A 12,602-nucleotide genomic window follows, 5' to 3' on the forward strand; every position below is an offset into this window, starting at 1 on the left:
AGCAGATTGCTGTGAAATCTGTTGAACGTCACTGTACATACTGATAGCTGTGTTTTGACGGTGGCTTCATGTGTTCCCTGACCTGAAGAGCTTGTTTTAATAATTTAATGTTGGACCTTGCAACTGACCATGTTGTAAGTGAGGTGGAGGCAAGCAGTTATTCTGGTTATAAAAAGTTTGTGCGTAATTTGATGTTTTTCAATCATTAAATGTTGTAGATTTTATGAATTTAAAAGATAACATCTTGCTACAGAACATCAATCACAGCTATAGTCTTCTTTAGCTGATGGGTATTTTGCAGAAGCTGACGTAAATCATCAGTAGTATCTCAGGGATGATGAATAAATGCAGATAACAGTGTGTGTTCCTAATGGTAAAAGTATTCATTTTTAGGACTTGACACTCAGTTGGAGATAATGGTTAAGCAGTCAGATACAATAATTTTATCAGAAAAATCTAACACCTTCATGAAGACAAAGGTTAAGCTGAAATTGTAGGTTGGCTGGAGAAGTACTGTACCATCAGATTTTGATTAAAACAATGAAGTAAATAAAACTTGCATACTTATCCATTTTGTGCTGTTCATTGTGAATAGTGGCCAGATATAGATGTAATTTGTTATGTGGTGGGAGGGAAACATTTCTTTAGTTATCCTTTTATCATATGGTTAAGAAGATCTGTCACTGGAATTGTTATTTTTTTTAATGGGTTTGCAACTCTTGCTTTTTTGAGAAGAATGAGAAAATTAATGTTATGAAGAAGAAATAACTGTTTTGTGTTGAATGTGGTCTGTGTCATTGCTGGAAGATTTTCAGGAAGTCCTGGAGATACTTTGAGATCTTCCATTACTCTTTTCACCATGCTTGTGGTATCTAGCTGATCTGAGCTACCCATTTGTTGTTTGGGATTTCTGTGCATCTCTGCTGTGCCATGAGTCTCGCTTAATACTACCTTGACTTTCGCTGCTTATTTATTGTTTGCTCGTACAAAACTTGTATTTCCAAGATTTAAAATGCAGGTTGCAGTAAAGTTGTGTGTTTGCTGCTTTCAAGGTTTTGAACATAGTGTTGTATAGATTACATTGTAAATGAAGACTACTGCAAGTCAAATTTAAAATACTACAAATTGATATTGGGGATAGTCAGAAACTGTTGAAAGGATGATTCAAGACTGGGATAATTATATAGTTTTTTTTTTTTTTTATGTTAACCAAGAGGATGTAACAAGAATGTATACGCTTCCGTTAGTTTTCTCTGCAAGTTTAGTTCATGTGCCATGCACTTTAAAATTCCCACAGTAGGGTATGGGTGTTGTATGCAGCCTCTTTTTAAAGAAGAAAGTCGATCTAGTAAGTGTTGTCTGACTTCAGTTTTGAAGAGTTAACTTGGGTGTTTATAGAGAATGTATTTTTTCCATCTGTGTGGAAAGGAAGATGCAAAAGATGATGATTACAGCCGAGACAATATTTTAATCAGTGTGGTGAAGATAACTTAATTGTTGAATATTGTGAATGTTACCAAGGGAGAGTAAATTTGGCAGCTTGTTATCTTTGGCATTTTCAAATAGTATTTTTGGGATACATTTTGAGGACTTGGGTTGAGGTGATACTTTATTACTCATTATCTTTGTTCTTGTTCATTTTCCATTTATTCCCCTCACCCCACACTCTTCCTTTCTTTTTCTTTGCTCTTTATCACTGTCTTCATTATTCCACTTTCTACTTCTTTCGGTAACCTCTGAGGGATATCATGTACTTACTTTTCCACAAGAGGGTGATAAAACTCACTCATACGTGTAAAAACAAGCATTCCATGTGGAGTGGATAGCAGAGGTTATTGAAGTTTTTAATACAATAAAATTAACTGTATTTATAAAGGAAAACAGTATTCTGTTCATCTTCTTAAGATCCATCAATCTGTTACAGTGGTTGTTTGTGTGCACATTTGGAGACAAGACAAGACCTGTCAGGATAGAGATCCACCCTGTGAAGAGCATGCCAGCTCCATCCTGCCTCTGTTGCAGTAAGCAGACCTTACTGCAAGAGAGAGTCTTCCCTGTCTTCTATTCGTGCAATAATTTTCCTTGCCCTTCCTCCTCCGTGTACTTTCTTGAGTTTTTCTGTTTATTATTAGAAGAGACAGAGGCACCCTCCTACTTAACCCTGATGCTAAGAAATGGCAATGGCTGAAATTTCTGTCCATCTTCTAAAAAATGTGAAAAAGATGGAAAAGGCAAGAGAGAAAATACCTACCACTCTCATTTGTTTCTATTAGAAGAACTTAGCAAAAACCTGTTTCTGTTTTTGACAAAAATGAGACCTTAACAGGCATTTGAGTCAAGATTAAAATCTGCTCCAGTTTCCCTTCTTAGGACTAGAGAGGCCCCGCTGGTTATGGATGCGATAGAGAGAGGTGGTTATCAGCTCTTCTGAGAAGAGTAGCACCAGGAGTGTCTGTTTTAAATGATGGAGATTGTGGCTAAGCTTCTGAGACATGGGTTTGGGTCTTGGAAAAGCCGCTCAGTTGTCTCAGAATATTTTGCATGGCAAAGGTATGGTAGTAGACCTAGTAGAGAATGTGTCAAGGTTGGTATTAGCCTATGCTTTGGATGCCATAAACTCAAAAAAGTGTCCACTGTTGTAAACTGGTTCAGAATATCCTCTGAGCTGCCAGATTATATCTCATTAACCACAAATAATAAAGAACTGCGGTGAAGTCCCTTAATATTAGAAATGGGATCTATACTTTGGGCTAGACAGAAGCTAAGCAGCAAAAAGGCTCCTGGAAAAATTCTAGACACTTGATTATGATTAGTCAAAAGGAGACCTGACAAGGAAGGAGAAAGCAACAAAAAATGTCTGTGGTTGTGTTTACCCCATCTTCCATTAGTGTATCACAGAGTGAATTCTCAGGTCACAGAGAGAAATCTCTCACTGTTCCTTGATTTCAGGAAGAAAAAACAGATGCCCCAAATAATAAGCAAAAAAGATGCAGTCTGTCTGTCTGTCTGTCTCTCTTTTAAGAAGACAACCACAAAGCTAGTGATCTCTTTGAATATCACAATATTTGTCTGTTCTTTGTAATAGGAATTTCCGAAGGCTGGAGAAATGTGTCAGACTTACCAGGACAAGTCTGTTCCTCTTTCTCTTTTCTCTGTCTCCTGTTCTCCCTACCTTACCAAGTGCGGAACAAGCACAGTCCAGGTCAAGAAACAGTATTTGGAGCACCTTGCTTCTTGGGTGAGAAGTTTAAGGTTTGATTCAGGTGTCTCCAAATCTCAATCTCTCAATTAGGACAGATTCTTCCAGTTAAAACAGTTGGGGGGGGGATATCCCCCTTCCCCAAGCAACCGCTCTACAAAAAAAACAAACCCAAATCATTCTCACAGTGTCTGCATATGGTTCTGAGTTGGTTCTAGAAGAGTGCAAGGGGATTAGTGTGTGGGGGGATTAGAGAGAGTGCGATTCTAATTTACATTAAGTGATGTAAAAGTCTTTTTCTTAAATTTTCAGGATATTCCCCTAAGTAAGGAATGCTGAGTATATCCAGAAACAGAGGTAACTAAGTGGCTAGAAACAGGTTTTGAAGTGTCTATCAGTATGTCTCTGAGTGAGTTACCTCTTCTCTTTCCTGCTTGGTAAGGAACAGCCATTCCTGTTGCAGAAACTTTCTTAATCAGGGATTCTGCAGAGAGGAGGATTGAGGTGCCCTTCACAATAAATTCGGAGGTGACCTCATTTGACATGAGTATGTTGTTGGTCTCCCCTTGTTTTGCACAGCTGATCCTAGCATGAACAGGCATCTAACCACAGCAAAAGTTCATTTGAGAGCCAGTATCTTCAAAGTTATTTCACTTGTGATGAAATGTGCCAAAACTTCATGGTCAATAAAAAGCAAACTGTTGGGAAGTGAACATATTTTCATGTTTGTTTGTTTTTGGATAAATATGACTCTTGTAGATTAAAAAACCCTGGTATTTCAAATAAAATTAATGGCAAAGCTTTAAGGCAATAAGTAATATAGAGTAGTAAAACCCGGACTTTTTTTTTTTATTACAGTTGTGCTTTTTAGATAAAGCATTCAATACTTAATAATATTTTGCCCATGTGTTTTTGAACATCTTGAGCTATGGGACCTGTCTCACTTCTGGAGCTGCAGCAGAGAGTTGAGTAGGGTGCCCACATGCGTGTGCTGCGTTTTGGGAGAGGAGTCAAATGGGGGAAAGGGAAGTAGTTCAGCCTCCCCCCACTTTCCTAGATTCAGTGGCTAGATAGACAGTGCCTTCCCCCTCTTTTTTTGTGGTTAATGCCGTTTTTCTGCATTATTTCCCAGGTTTCTCGTGCCTATTGAATATCTATATTTGGGATTATTTTTCCCAGATGTATCAGTTGATGTTTTTCCAAACTGAATTTCACTTTATTTTCTGACCATGCAAGGAATTTGCTTAGGTTCCTCTGTATTATTTCTGACTTTACTGCTACTGGAAGTTCCCTATTTAACGTCGTCAGAAGATGTTTTCTATATGCCTTATAGATCATTAAGGAAGATATTAATGCCTAGACTGAATTGATTCTTATATCTCACTGGCATTGCTTTCCAATTGGATCCTTTGACATTTTTATCCTTTTATTTTCAGGCTTCTAGGCAGTATTCACTTTCTCTGACTCTCCTATCCAAAAAAATTGAATCAGTTTTAAATGTAGGACTTTAGGGGAAAAGAGAAGTGTGATTTTGTTTCTTGTGTTGGAACAGGGCAAACTGTGTAGATCCAATCAGAACTGAAACTGAAGCCATATTATAATCATTTCCTGTATACTTTTGTATTGATTTCAATATGCTGTCTTCATACTTTAATTTGTACAGTAGTAGTTCTTAAATGATAAATTATTAAGTAAATATTTTCCAAGTGGAATGTGCTTTCTATTTTTGTATATCGTCTTGAGAACAGAATGTGATTCCTTTCCGTAGGGTCAGCTATTTGAAATACTTGCCAGTGTTTTTTCTAACTGCATAATCTATAATCCTCAATGTGTCTTTAATCCACTTTATCTCTTATGGAACTACATCTTTGGAATAGGGAAGAATATAGCATGATAGATAGAATTTAAGGGTATAAAGTTTGAAAAGATTAATTTGATTTCTGAGTCAGTATTGATAGACTTTGACAAATACCGAATAGAAAAATTACTAGTTAAAAAAATTAAATACTCATATTTCTTATGGAGTGAACAAAACCAAATAAGTTTTATAGTATTTCATATCTAGAAATGTGCTAAAATTAAAGATAGAATTTACAACCTGGTTAGTCTTAAAACATCTTCAATAGAGTTGAGGGAAGGGAATTGATTTATTTTATTTTGATTCTTTATGGTTATTGTCTGAAGTAGAACTGAACTTAAAAATGTTTACCTTTCTGTGCATGGCGAAGGTAGAAAACAAGCTGGATTTCTTAGCAGTTCTTAGCATTGGCCGCTTGTGATGGAGTGGATCCATTAACTTGAAACAAATTTAGCCCTGGATTCAAATGCGTGTGTGTTTAGAAGTCTGTCTTTAGGAGAGCGAGTGCATTCTGGTATTGGTTAGAAGTGTTTTGACTATTTGGTGTGTTGGTTTTGTCAATGGTTGCACAGAGAGCTTCTGCTCTGGTTGCTTCATTAGAATAACGGAGGAGAGCAACATTTGAAGAAATTGTCTGCAGCCTACATACACTACCAGACAAAATGTGACCCTTAAACAAAATTATTAGTGCTATTTAGGGGGTATATTTTGAGTGACTTGATAACCTAAGCATTTTTCAAGTCTGAGAAGAAGGGATGATCAGTGATAACAATCAGCTATCAAAAATTTAGGAGCAGTTTTTTTAACGCAAAAACCCTTCTTTTGAAACCACTATTTTTGCGTGTAAATTTTGGGTACAGTACTTTTTAAGGTGAGGATTGATTTCCAGAAGCATTAGGTACAAATTTATTTATTTTTACCTATTCAAATGCTGCTGTTGCTTTTGTATGTTTTGGTACCTGACAGCAGTTGAAAATTGTTAAATAGAGTAAGTAGTCAGAAGTCAGGTTTCTATGTTTGTCTGGTACTAGGGTATTAGGTACCATTTGTCAGGGCACAATGAATTTCTCATTTTGCCTAGTGACAAATAATTTGATGTTAAAAGGTCTTTGGGTTTCTTGGGGGATGGTGGGGGAATAGTGATGATATTAAGCCACAAATGTACACAGCAGGGATCTTTGTTAATGAAGGCAAACTACATAGCAGACAGGGCTTCAAACATCAGCAGTGCTTCTCCAGTTCTTTTGCTATGTAGTCGGTGGTAAACACACATTTTCCTGGTTTCATGTTATAGAAAAAGGGTGAAGATCAGAAAACCTGGCACAGCAGTCCTGATGTTTGTTGTTCTTACAAAGGGCTGGGAACGTGCATAACATTAAAAAAAACCCACATTCTTATAATACTAAACAGGAGGAAAAAGTTACTGTGGAATTTCAAGGCTGCACATGTATAAAACTTCTCAGAATTGAGGAGAGGTAAATTGCAGGGAAGCTTATTTACAGGAGTAGAGATTTCCTTTATTAAAAAAAAAAGATACTACGTAAAGCAGCATGGCCCTTCTCTGCTGCTTGTCCTTAAAAATGATTCAATCTAATCCTTTCCCTGGAAGTAATGGGAATTGGCTAACGGGGCAGGATGTGAATCTGAACAGCTAAACATCTTCTGTTGCGTCTTTATATGCCATTGCTACTGCACCCATGTGGCTGCAGGGAGGGAGGGACTGCAGCACTGACTGCCAGTGCTAATAGAACTTTATTTTAATTTTTCCAGTGAGGAAATAAGTGGGAATTTGCATTTTTCCTTTTAAATGACTAGAAGTTGTCTACCAAGGCATTAGCTTCACTACTTAAATTTATACTGTGCTTTCTGTCTTGCCATACTATTCTCAGTAAAAGAGCAGTTGCATGGAGACAAAGAGACTGCTGATTTAAGTCTCAATAGAAAAGTCTGCTAGGCTTCAATTGTGGGAGGATACTAAATGTAGCTAAGAGGTTGGCAGATGCTACCTGGACCAAAACGGCTCGAAAATATTAAGCAGCTGTTTAAGTTTCCCTAAAAACCTTTTGATGACTGGAAGAATCACTGGGAAAAATACAGCGCAGAGTTTTGGTTTAAAAATGTACTTATTGTCTGGATGTAATTTGCTGTTCATGTTGAATTAAAAGAAAAAAAAAAAAGTAGAGCTCAGCTTCAAATATCCTGCTAGAGATTTGGAAAGAAAAAAAAAATCCAAACCACCCCAAATCAAGCTGCTCTTCCTCTTCCCACCTGTCTTACAATTTTTTGGTAAATTGTGTCGGCTTACGCAACATTTTGGCTTTGATTTTAAAAGGGAGTAATTCTGAAAAGCAGTGTAGCGTTGTCTTCTGAAGTTTGCAGAAAGCTCAGAGTATCTGCTGATACGAATGTCCTTTCTAAGCTGCGAAAATTCTGAGTGTAAAAATGTACCTGAAGGGTTTGTTTCTCAGTCCTATGTTTGAGAATGCGGTACAGAGCAGGAAAGGGAGGTGATGGGACTGGTCATTAGGGGGGACTGGGCCTGAATTTCTCCTGTGCAAGGCCCACAGAGGGGAACACTCCACTCCTCGTTGGCACCTTCCTCATCCCTGGAGTGGCCTCTATGGGTTTCAGAGTCCTGGGAGCTGGACCCGAATTTCTCCCCTTGCTGCTGCTATTATATAGCATGCCTAAACACAGCGAAAAGGCCGAAGGAAGCCGTTGCTCGGGACCACAGTAGTTAATTTAAGCAGAAAACATGAACTTCTACTTAATTTCTAAGTGCAATTCCCTTTATGACCTGTTTCATGGGTAGAGTTGATTACAGGATCTCTGTGCTGGGTTATTAAATAGTTAAAATTAATTGAGATATTTATGCTTCAGAAGGCCAGATTTGCACATGCGTGGGTATAAGTGTTTCCAGTAGAAGACAGTTGATACTTCACCCCTTTTGACTTTTTTCCAGGTTATTAATGTTTTGTACCTTTGGCATATGTTTAATTTTGTGAGCCTAAAGCTTCCAATAGGTGCTTTAGAAACTGGGGGGGGGGGAAATCCTTTTCAGCATGTCCTCTCTGTGCTTCACATACAGCCACAAAGTAACATTCAAACGAACAAGAATCTCTTGATGAAATCTACATGAAAAGTGTAATTTTCCATGGCCTAATTATTCCAGAAATGATCATTTCATTGTAGACAAATTTAACTAAACCTAGGAGATTTCTGCAAAATTATCTGGATTAAAAAGAAAGAAAAAAAAGAAATACTTCTCCCCTCCAGGAGTGAACCAAAAGAAAAAGCAAGAGCTTTATCACAGAATCTGTGTTGATCTAGTTGGCTAATAGCTCTGCTTCTAATGGAAAGTGTAATTCAGATTTCATAAAAATACTCTTTTTTATTTGCTTACTACTTTGTCATTCAGCTAGATTTTTCTATACACACAATTTTTTAAATTTTGGAATTTTTGTTTTAAAATTTCAAAAAGTTTATTTCCAAAAGAGGGGGTGGGGGTGGAGGGGAAGCGCTCTTGTCTGTTTTAAGTATTCATTTTAAAACTATTTAAGGTCACCTTGGTGATTGTCAGAGGTGGTTTTTGTGACCCGGATAAGCCTTTTGCGTCGTCCCTGAATATCTGCCTGGATTTGGCAGAATTCTGAACCTGTGGAAAATTATCTTACATGTAACAGCGAGGTAGGGTTGTCGTAATTAAAAATGATCAAGCATTTAGCATCTGTTTTTAACCAGAGTGTGCGTGTGTCATCCTCACAGAGCAAATGAGCGTGATTTGCTTCCTCTGAGTTGCGACAGAGGGAACGGTGTGCTTTCTGTAGGTGGCACTGGAGAGATCCATACGGGGATACCCTGTAGAGCTTGGGAGTTTGCATACTTGAACAGGCTATAGGAGAACGAGGGAGATACAGGCCCACGAAATGACTGGAAAACTGGAGAAAATGCCTTATAATGCAATGCATAAAAGATTTTGTGTTGAATTTTTATCAAAACGCTGGGGAAGGGGCTGTGATCATACTGTTTTATGGGGAGAAAATACTGGTTAAGTACAAGAACTAATGCTTTTGGCTAAAGCTAGAGGTTAGGCATGCGTTTTTAACATGGAGAACAATTAGATGCTGGCAGAAATTGCATGAAGAGGTGTTAGATCCTCTGTGTTCTTCTAAATCAGGAACCACCACTTTTCTAAAAGTTATGTTTTTCCCCAAAACAAGTTACTGGGCTTAATGCAAGGAGGGTTACTTCACTGTGGGCTGTTACGGCCTGTTTTGCCGAGACAGTTGGACTGCGTGATCTGGTGGTCCCTTTCCGCTTTCCTGTCCCCAAATCCGTGTACAACCCCAGCCTTATTTGTTTTGGGAGCTTTGAAGGTTTGTAGGAAACACGGTAAGAGATTTGGGAAGAAAAGGGAGGCTTTAATGAGTTAGAATAGTTGGGTATTTCCTTGGGGGAATTGAACTCTGTCCTTTCCTCTGCTCTGTGTATCTTGGGTGATAATCTGCTAACTGTTGAAAACCGCCTGCTCTTTTTGCTGCTCAGTCTGAGTCACTGGGTTCTGATTTACAGAACGGGTGATCACCCAAAATGCAAATGACATTGGTGGGAACTAGCCCTGAATACTACGTAGTGGTAAATAAACATTCAGAAAAATCAGAATGCCTCAGATTGGGCATTGAAACTTAATGGATGCTTTTATCTGAATCATTTTGTTTTTCAGTGGTCTTTTAAATTAATATCTTGTGAGTAATACAGCATTAACATTTTTGAAGACTGATTTTTTTTCGTGTTTGGTTTGAGATAAACAGGAAAAAATTTAAATATGTCATTATGCAGACTCTCTAAGATTCACTGCTTTTATTACAGCTAAGTAACTAGAAGATTCATCTAATGTTATTTTAATAGAAACAAATCTGATAGAATTCTTCTTGTCTTTCTTTTAAAAGTCAGAGAATAACTGCTGCAAACATTTTTCAGAAGTCCTGGTTAAAGGTAATGATGGAGCATAGTGAAACTGGGGTGTGATTCAGAATGCTACTCACCTTTTTGGCGACACTGTTGCTTCTTTGGTTCATTTTTAGTGTGAAGTCCTTTCCTTCCCAATCAGAATTTTTTTTAAGTAGTAAAACTTTTAAATTCATTATTCTGTTTTTAATTCATGATTTCATTATGCAAAATTCATTTTTCCTTCCTAAGAGTAATGTGCTGTTTTGATTGTTTTTACTGAAATCCATAATTCAGTTTGTTGCTTCATCAAATCCAGTTATTTTCATTAGCGCATTTTATCAAGCCTCACCCTGCCTTATTAAAGTAGATGTGTTGCTATAGATATAAAATGATTTGAAACTGGGATCCTGCTTAAGCTGTTCTTTATTCTCTCACTTCCTCCTGCCTGACCTGAGCGCAACTACCTTTGCATCCCCTTTCTCCTGTCTTTCTTTACCGCTAATGACAACACTGAAACCATGTGTGTATGTGACCTTCATTTCCAATTGAAAACAGTTCAGCAGCAATTGCCTGGTACATTTATGTTCCCTTCTTTGGGTCAAAATCTTGGGGAGTGTTGAACAACTTATTTTCCCAAAATTGTGAAGTGATACTTTATGGAGCCAAAAAGTACATCTGTTTGGACAGATCATCAGTACTGTTCAATATCATGCTTTTTCCACTAATTCTGTGGTGTAACATGTATTTATTTATTGTGATGTGTTACATGGCCTTACATTAATTTTTGCCCTTCTTGACCATTTGCCTTCCCATTTCCAAACTATCCTAAAACTAGTCAGGCAGATGGTAGCAGATAGAAGAGAACGGCTACCCTCACAGAAATGAGTGAGACCTCAGAGATGCTGATAAGATGAAAAATTTATTCTTTTTGTAAATTTGGGAATAAGAAACACAATGTGCTGATGAATCCTAAATTTTTGGAGGTTTAAGAAATACTTAAATGTAAGCAGTGAATTGACCTAATAAAAGCTGTTTGGCTTGTCTTGTTGAACAAGGACAATGCTGCTCTTCTCTGAAACTGAAGAGCTGTGATTCAAGCCTGCCTTTTTAAAAGAAGGGTTTCCTCCAAAGTTGTTTCAAGTTAGAGTTCGAAAAAGGAAGTAATTTGTAAAATATTGAAATGCAGTTTGCTGCCAAAGCAAAGGAAAAATACTCAAAATAAATGGTCGCTCTTATTTTGAAAGTGTGTTGAAGTATAGGAGCTTTGTGCATAGTTGCTATTGGCTGCACAGAACCCTCATTTTTGTAGCTAATGATAGCTAGGAATATTAATAATACAACTCATGCCTTGTCATATTTTGCTGCTTAATCATCTTGTTTGGCACTCCCCCATTTGTGTTCTGGGTGGACATAATTCAGGAATGGAAGCTCACCCAGGCACTGCTATTACAGTACAGTAATCAAATGGGCTGGGATTATGCAGATAATGAAAGGACTCCGGCTAGCGTATGTTTGCATACGAAAACTTGAGTGAAGCTGGAGACGGTCAGCAGGGAACGTGCTGGGGAGCAGCCTCCGCAGGACCATGGCAGCGCTCCTTACGTCACGACCTGCTTAAAGAGCCGGGCTGGGTAAGCAGAAACCAAGAGCGCTGGCACGCTCAGCAACCTGTCAGCAGGGCTGCTTTAAACTTCCGTCGCGGAAAGCTTGCCTCTGTACGGGTCTTTAGGAAAGTGGTCTTTCTTTTATGTGCTGCTGCCGCTTTGAAAATGTGGTCTTCCAAGGACACTGCTATCCTTTGCTTGGAAAAATGCGATTTATAAGTGAGCAGCTTCTTGGAAATTGGCATAAAGTAAAAGATAAAGGGGGGGTATAGCATGGATTTGAATGAAAATAAAATAGAAAAAATGTCATTTTTTGTGTTTTTTCTTAATTTGCTTTTAATAAGTATGATTCTAACTTGAACATTTTCTTAAATGCTAGCAGTGAATGAAGCTTGCCATTCAAAGCATTGCTGTCTTTTTCTGGGTGATGTTTTTTGTTTTGGAGTAGGAAGCAATTGCTTGATTTGATTTTGGAGTTAGTTGTAGTTGAGAGACATTTAGTAACAGGTAAAATGATGTGCGAATAAAAGAAGTTTCTACAAATACAAAAGGAGGAAATAAAATTTATTTACTCAGAGAAGCTCTTCCTTCTCTCTGTTCATAAATGGTGTTTCGTCTTTAAGTAGAATAGGTTCTCCCAAGATACGGATGACTTTTTTGTAAAGTAGTTTTCATGCTCTTGTCAATGTGTGAATAACAAATAATAAAATGGGCGGGGAGGAAGTTGATTCTAATATGACTTAAAAGCATGAATGTTTTGATCTCACGACTGGCTATTTGAGAAGAATGATTTGCTGTGCTGTTCGTGTGAGTGTTGGGTTGTTTAGTGTTAATCACCATTCAGTTATGAATATAATTCACTAGGTAGAATGGTGTTTGACTGTTAAACATACCTTCCGTGAGCACTCATGTTAAAAGGAGGTATGTTCTTCACAGTGATACGTTAATGGAAAGGAACAATATTAAACCCGTGGGCATTATTATGAAGGTA

At 37.7% G+C, this 12,602-nt stretch overlaps 1 protein-coding gene across 3 annotated transcripts in view; it reads left to right on the top strand.

Moving 5' to 3' along the window:
• Positions 1-12,602, top strand: part of PPP2R5E (protein phosphatase 2 regulatory subunit B'epsilon) — a 77,429-nt gene that overhangs the window by 11,093 nt on the left and 53,734 nt on the right. The window lies entirely within an intron of this gene.

This window comes from Apteryx mantelli, chromosome 4 (assembly GCF_036417845.1).
Source record: "Apteryx mantelli isolate bAptMan1 chromosome 4, bAptMan1.hap1, whole genome shotgun sequence".
Lineage (NCBI taxonomy): Eukaryota > Metazoa > Chordata > Aves > Apterygiformes > Apterygidae > Apteryx > Apteryx mantelli.